We start from the raw sequence: 7998 nt of genomic DNA on the forward strand, positions 1-7998 counted from the left end.
GCTGAATGTACTAACATTGTTTAGAAATGTAATACGAAAAAAGGATGGCCTGATATAATTCACATATAAGATGACTGGCTAAGCAGGATGACATTGCAAAATTCACATATATGATGCCCGGCTAAATAAGATGGCATTGCATAATTCACATAAACGATGAATAAAATAAACAGATGGCATTCACATAAAGCATGTCTAAACTAAGCAGACGACATATTTGTTGCATAAAGAAAGCAATGCAAGGCACCATATGCATGATATAACCAACATCAGCATGCCAAGTTAGAGCAAAAAACTTAGCAGGTAAATAGGAATGGTCTTCTCCTTCTGAATCCCCCGCGGAACAGATATCTTCCTCTCGATTACAATTCAAAATAGGTGAAGGGGGGCTGCCTTTGCGCCTACCATGGAGCAATGTCTGCATGAAATTTTTGGCCAATCCCCTCCGCGTGTTTCGCAGCCAATCCTATCCTCCCCTCGGTCTCGTACCAGTCGCCGCACAAACCCTAGCCCCCATTCCCCTCGATCCCCATAGTCTCTCCGCCTCCTCGTCCCGTCACCACGTCCTCCGCCATGGAGCCTCTCCGCCGCGTGCGTCACCCTTCTCCACCATACTGCCCTTCCACCTCGCCTTCCTTCTCTTCTCTCACTCGCGGCGGGGACGGAGGTGACTCGAGGCGGCGGCCAGGGTGACTCCACGCGGCGGCTAGCGAATCCAGGCGGTAGTGGCGGTGAGGCCATGCGGGCGCCGTCAACCCAATATGTTGCCCTGGTCCTGTGGTGGGCGGCCGGGTCAGCGGGTCGGAGCGGGGGCAGTAGGCCGTGGGAAGTCAGCGCCTCCACCCTTCCTCCTCCCCTAGCCCATTCCCCAATCAACACAGCCGCCACGCCAATCCCACCTCCTACCTCCTCCCTCCCGCGTCACCATAGCCGTCGGTCCCCTCCCTCCAGATCCATCTTCTCTCCCTTGTTAGCCGCCGCTGCACGAACCGCGCCAATCTTTGGGCGCGGCAGGGGCTGATGGAGTGGCGGATCCGGGCATGCTCCCACCCTTAGGTACTCCACGATGACGGCCAGTTCGGAGGGAGAAGGTAGAAAGCAATGGCGAGTCCTGCGCCTCTGGGTGGAAGCAGCGGGGTTGGTCGAGCAGGGGATGTGGTCGGGGTCAGCAGTTGAAGGAGGCTCGCCGGCCGGAGCAGCAGGAGGTGATTCAGGTTTGCCTTCACCTCCTCACTCTCTTTTCCCCCTCTTGTCTCATGGATGGTTGTGCTGACTGCAGGAGCGCCTCGAGGAGTGGAAGGGAGAGGTCGTGCAGGACAGGCCAACAAGAGCAATAGAGCAAGGAGGATAAAATATTCGATCAGCCCTATATCTTCTTCTCGATGCAGCTCCGCATGAGGAGTCATGCTAGGTAACTTCTTGCATATCGGGGAAACATTGCCAAATATTTATTGAAGAAAGTGTTCCCTTTCTTGTTCCCATTGCTCGATAAGCATGCTCATGTTTCTCTCTCTCTCTCCATTTGGATGTCACTGATTCGACCATTTAGTACTTGATGTTCCATCGCTGAGTGTTCCCTTAATGGCACTTTAGGTATCCTGGGGTGATTCAAGATGCTTAGGTGTATCACACTGCATGGTACACATGCCATTTTTGCAGGCTGCTCTGAGATACACTGATTTAGATACGACCACATGTCTGCAGCAATTTCTTACTCTTGGTATAAAGGTACTTCTTGCTTCTTCTTTTTTTCAAATGCACTCCTGCTTCACTTCAACTCCCAACTATAGTTGCATATCTGCTATATTCCTGATTCAATTAATTCTGTACCAGACCAACTCATGGTGTGGGAAGCATCTCATATGGTTCACCGAATCAATTGATGAATCTGAAGCGATTCAAGAGGAGGAGCAAAAACTGGTTATGCCTATAGGTTGTCCGAACGACACCTTTAATTCTAGTTACCTTGTTTGTTCTCCTTCTGTGTGATATCACTTTGTTCTATATAGTTGTCACTGGGACATATATATTACTTCTTGCATGAATCATGGATGTATGAAGACATGAAGTCAGATATAATATAAAGCAAAATACATATGAATACTTTCAAGACAGATCTTTATGTTCATTTACAGGAAGATACATTATAATAGTATTAGTGGGCGCATTTGTCCACTAATATGTTCGTTTAATTTGGTAACCAATGTTTTTCATCTCAAGTACCATTAGGAACATTTGGTAGATAATTATTTTATTCAAGATTAAACATGTTGTTTTGATGTATTTTGCTCTCGATATTCTGTAAATGTTTTGTATACTTTGTTTTGTTACAAGCAAACGTCTGGGTTTATGGTTACCTCGTTTCTATATGCATACTTTATATACGTGTTGATGATTTTGTAGTAGTAAATTACTAAGTCTTCTCTTTATATTTTGTCCACAAGAAGTGAAACGGAAGGCCATGAACAATGCGTCTCCGGGAAGTGAATTTTATGGTGCCTTGCATTCTGCTCATTTGGCGCAATTGTTCATCACAAAGTGGAGGGGAGAAGTCTGGCTGCTACTGATGGGAAATGGGTGCCTCTCCAGTCAACCGAGCAATGACAAATCCAACTGGAAAGGGCTCTGTGGTGATCTTCATGTTATCAGTAAATGTCCGTGATTTTCCTTGCTAACAGTTGTTATCTTTTAAGGCTACAAGTTTAGCCCTGTATGCAATACAAAACATTCAAGCAAATAATTTGTGCTTTATCTTTTGAAACGCGTGTGCAGCATTTTTTTCTCTTTTATCCAAGCTACTATGCAAAATTGTATTGTTTTACGGCCATTTGATTCACAAGAGTGAGCTTTGTGGGACTAGGATAGTACATGCATGTGCAGTATTACAGATACACAGTTAGCTATCGAATGATTCTTATTTGTAGTTATCTGAAATATTACTTCCTGACTTTAAATGTACCTTCTTTCTTTATCTATGTACAAGCTCAACACATGGTGTTCCCTTCTTGATTCCAGCTGGAAAGGAAGCCATGCGTCGGCGTACGTCAATGATTCGGGTGCCTGCGGCATGACGACATTGCAGAAGCACGCATCGTTCTTCGACGGCAAACAAGGATGCATTTGTTTTCCATTCAGTTTCTTTTTGTTCCCTACGCTTTTTCTCAGAGAGATTTCTCTAAGTGATTCTCCGTTTGGTGTTCGTTGATTCTGTCTCACGTACAATTTATCCTCCTTGCATATCAGCGTTTTGGGCCCTCGGATTTGGATTTGCAGCCTCCACAATGAGTGCCACCTTCATCAATGGCGTCCTTGGCCCCCAGATAAAACCGGTAATCCTTCGACAACAAAATCATACGTCTTTGTCTATAGGAGTTATTTTCTCTATTGGAGTTGAGAAGGATGACATAGCGAAGGAGGATTCCGACATGGTAGCTCCCACAATCACGCAGTTGGAGAGCATGCGCGAGTTCGGTAAACTATGTATTCTATTGGTATAGCTCTGAAAGGTTAGGATGCTTTGGGTCGCGGCCTGAACTATGTATCTGTGGATATTATTACACTTTCAGCATGCTATTTCCTATTCTTTTGACATCAGTTTCTGTGAATTATGGCTGAACTATGATACTTTAGGTTGCATGCTCAACTAAGTGTAGTGTCATTACCGCTTTCTCCCCTGATTGTATTGTCCTTGCCATGTTATCCCCTAAAGGCTTACTCTTGCCATGTTATTCCCTAAATTATTACTCATTTCTTCTTTTGCCAGTGCTCCGCTTATGCATCATGTATTTAGTAGTACCAAAAAACGAGGTATGCTTCTTTACATTAAACAGTCTTTCCTTCTCAGTATATATGGAAGTATATGGGATGGCTTCCATAGAATACTAGTGTCTGTACTATATACTAGATGAAAATAATTTCCTTGCATGCGAACATATGCTAATTAGTAGCTGCACTACATTCCTGAAGCTTTTTTTGAACTATTGGGAAACATGAGAAAGTTGTTACACAGAAGTATATAGTTCTTGTTTCTATTTCAAACAAAACAAAGGCTAAAAGTTGCTACTTCTGTAGTACTCCTATATACAACAATTAGTGTTCAGCTAGACTGTCAATCTTACAGCTTGTTACTAACCGCTACCTCTGTAGGCTTATGCCAGCGCTGGTGAAAAAGCACCTGCGGTTGGGAAGAAAGCAAAGCTGTAGCTATCATGCACCATCCATGCATGCAATTAGTTTACAAAAACAATTAGAAATTGTGATTCTAATCAGATTCATTGTATTACTGGATCTTTTGCATATCACAATCTCCTTGCTGACATCAGGTGAAGTTGTGGTCCAGGAGAAGAATGAAGATTTTATAGCTCTAGCTTCCCCCTTCAGATAGTCATGCTCTCCTCCTGGTTTAACATCCAGTTGTAGTGTGATAGCTTTGGCACACTTTCATGTAATATAGATCTCGCATATTTTATCTGTCTACTTGTTTTATGAGGAAACAACTCGACTAATGGTTAATGATCGGGTGTTGAGAACAAAAGTAGGTGGAATGCTCATTGATCATTAACTGTCTTTGCTGTTCTTACCATATGGGACTCTGCAAAAATGCAAATTTACAAGAGAAATCCAGTGCATGTGTTATGTTTCTAAATTTTCCCTAAATTGTTTTTGTAGAATTGCTTACCTAACCATCAATCTATTTGACTACAAGAATCTGCACCATGCTATTGTTCTTTTAGTCATACCCATCTTATTTAGTTTCTTGGGTTTCTAGCCCTGCTGACTTTCCAGGTGATTATTAAGTTAACTAATACTTTCTTATGTTCTCCTGTTAGCCAAGCCCATTTGTTAGGTACAATTGTGTGTATGGAAAATTTGATGACTGGGATATGATCTCGTTCCTTTCTCATGATGCTATGTTCTGCCTGTTACATGACCTCGTGTTATAAATCTACTACATAAGTACCTAGAGATTCATTTCTTTCATTTTGGTGCCTACATTTGATCATAGGAAACTAAAAATACTCTACTTCTCATGCAAGATTGTATCCTATGTGAACTATGGAGTCATTCTGGAGGTATCGTTCTAGGATATTTATCTTTGTTGTTCTTAGATGAACCATCCATTAAATGGTTATCATATTTGTGCGGGAACTGGATAAAGAATGTACCTTTCACTTTCTTATACTATGTTGGTTGGCGCTGCCAGTTTGATTTTCCTTTAAACGATAAACAAGACAGAAGGACATGTGTGGCTTCTTTAGCTTTATATCATGTTATATTTGCATCTTTAACACCATCTTTTTCCATCAATATTGAGATGGTTCAGGGTCAAAAGCAATGAAAGATTGTTTCAATTTTGATTCTCATATTTATGTAGACTTATACCAGCGGCTGTCCTATTACTAGGATTACCTACATCTCTTGTCGGCCCTTACGGTCTAATGTTCCATGGTCTTTTTTCTTGAAGCACGTTTTGTCTGTCCTACATGACAAGGAGTTTGGAGTGCCAATAGGGCTAGGATTAATCAACCACACAAGCCCTTGGATTAATGGTATATAGTATAGTATGGTTACTTTCAGCCTGGCATTTTTTTAGAGAAAAGGCGCCGGCCGAGCCCGAGAAGAGCTCGAACCTAGCCCGACTTTGAATTAACAAAGCTATCAACCGGCTAGGATTACATGAGCACCACATTACAATGAAAATGAATGAAAGACAAAGCAGAAAGAAAGGTACATGGCACAAAGTAGAACAGCACACCGGCAATGCCAATGAGCTAAAGCACTAAACGGCGATGCCGACGACCAACACTATGCGCACACCAACTAGCCACCTAAGGACATGGAAGGAGGGCACCACCGAGCAAGCATCGAGCTCCGGCTGCGATGTTTTATGTGTGTACTTTTAATTTGGTTGCAATAGGACTCTGTATTACCAAATTAAAATGTGTATGTATATCTCATTGTAGACAGCGGGCATCTACACCATTTGGTGCGACGTGTCAAACACGACTTCGTTCGTGAGCTGGGCTAGGTAGCATACATGCCTTTCAAATAACTATGCCTCATATGCACAACACAAAGAGTTTCTTTTTCGTGCACATGGAAAATAAAGTTTGGTGGCAAACACTGGTAAAAAAATACATCCTTAACTGATCTAAACATCTTATACAAATATGTTTCTTTAAGTCAGTTTTCTCATCATGATAACCATATTTTCAACTAAAACAATTCTTCCTTAGCTGGTCTACATGTTATACAAATATAATTAACTTTTCAAACTCGGATTTCGCAGCGTAATAGATAAATTTTCAATGTAACATGTTTTAACACATGGGATTTCTACTACAAGTATTGAATATATACATGCAAAATGAAACTATTTTCATCGACAACATGGCTTTAGCGGGTCTCTGCGCCATTTGGCGCAATGGGTCAACTAGCAGGAATAAAACATAGTGAGATTATGTAAGGAGTGCACGCAGAAATCCAGAGAGATGGTAGCAACCTGTGGATAGATCCAAAACCAATGATAGTAGGCAGATAATGGCTTCAGTTAAAAAATACAGATAATGTCTTCTTTACTGTTTGTTTCCCACCCAAAATGAAACTCATTGTAGACACCAGAGATTAACCAGATAGTAGATAGATACTATTGATTGTGGCCCCGATATGTACCCCACAACCATTTAAAAACTCAAGTTTGACCATTAGTTTGGAGCTGACTCAGAGTCTAATCGGTGAACAGGATGATAAAGTGTCATGTAATATTAAGCGATGCACAACGTAAGCAGACACGAAAGAGTGCGACCTCTCTTGTGGACCCGTGTAGTCCTCGAGGTCATCTGCTCGGTTGATGATAGTAATGCAGTTGTCATGGCTGCCGGCGGCGGGGAAGAAGATCTTAGTCAGCGAACGACAGTATGGAGGCCAATCCCTGCTGTGCTGGACCCTTCTGTCGTTGGAGCAACTGAGCTGGGGTGGACGACGGTGCAGCAGGAGCGGGACAAACCATGCAAGGTTTTCTTTGACAACTATCTATAAGAGATGTAATTCTGTAAGGGCTCATTTGAATTGGAGGATTCTAACAACGCAGTGATAGGAAATACACAGTAATAGGATAGGAATGCACGTGAAAAATAGAGAATTTAAAAACACAAGATTTCTGCCAATCTGGGTGTTTGGTTCACAAGAATTGGAAGATAACAGATGCAAAGAAGCATGGTGAGATTAAGTAAAACCACAAGAAAATGTACGGTTATAATGCTATTATGCTACTATCTCTTAGTCTTGTGCTTCATGAATAGGAATTTGAAAAGGAGGACAAGTGGATATTAAAATTCCTACGGTTTTTCTTTCAAGGAGACACTAAAGGAACAAATCATACATTTTTCCTTTGCTCCATTCCTTTGAACCAAATGCATGAACAGTAGTACCATAGGAAACTTTCCAATTTCTATGTTTTTCCTTCACTTTCCTTTGGCGATTCTAGTACGCAGGCTTGAGCAAGGAAAAGCCTACACTCAAAAAATGTTTTTGTGCTACTTCTACTACTTTAGACCTAGCCCACTGCCCTACTAGCTCAACTCCGAGGCCCATCGACAAATTCACAGCTCAAACGCGCAGAGATAAATAATAATGGCGTTCAAGAGAGTCCATCACGGATAGCTAAGTTGCCTGGTACCTCACTACTTGTCATATAGTAGGAGAAACTAATCGTATTTCACATTACTACGTGTGCTCAGTGGACAATATATAAAACATGTAGAGTAAAAAAGATGCAACAAATGTACAACCTCTTTGGTGAAGCCATGTTGATCTTAGCGTGATTGGGTTGGTAGGTGAGGATGATCCGGCTAACTTGGCTGTCGGAGGAGGGAAGAAGAACTTAGGCATCTTGAGATGGAGACCAGGGTACTGCTCCGCTGTGATGGAGGGTTTCATCGTTGGAGCAGCTCCGATGAGTTTTACGATGCCGAGTCTGAAGCAGGACAGGAGAGACAA

The 7998-nt window shown here is 42.2% G+C and overlaps 1 long non-coding RNA gene across 6 annotated transcripts; it reads left to right on the forward strand.

Moving 5' to 3' along the window:
* The first annotated feature begins 369 nt into the window (after positions 1–369).
* Positions 370–4566, forward strand: LOC119296080. 6 transcript variants are annotated; one of them, XR_005144780.1, is made up of 7 exons: positions 370–1214; positions 1280–1411; positions 1594–1728; positions 1834–1933; positions 2448–2654; positions 3016–3807; positions 4147–4566. It is a non-coding gene; the product is annotated as an uncharacterized LOC119296080 (long non-coding RNA). The 6 variants fall into 6 exon arrangements; XR_005144779.1 differs by having other exon boundaries at positions 372–1214; positions 3016–3329; positions 3764–4566; XR_005144776.1 differs by having other exon boundaries at positions 372–1214; positions 2445–2654; positions 3016–4566.
* The last annotated feature ends 3432 nt before the right edge of the window (positions 4567–7998 follow it).

Source organism: Triticum dicoccoides, chromosome 4B, assembly GCF_002162155.2.
Source record: "Triticum dicoccoides isolate Atlit2015 ecotype Zavitan chromosome 4B, WEW_v2.0, whole genome shotgun sequence".
Taxonomy (NCBI): domain Eukaryota; kingdom Viridiplantae; phylum Streptophyta; class Magnoliopsida; order Poales; family Poaceae; genus Triticum; species Triticum dicoccoides.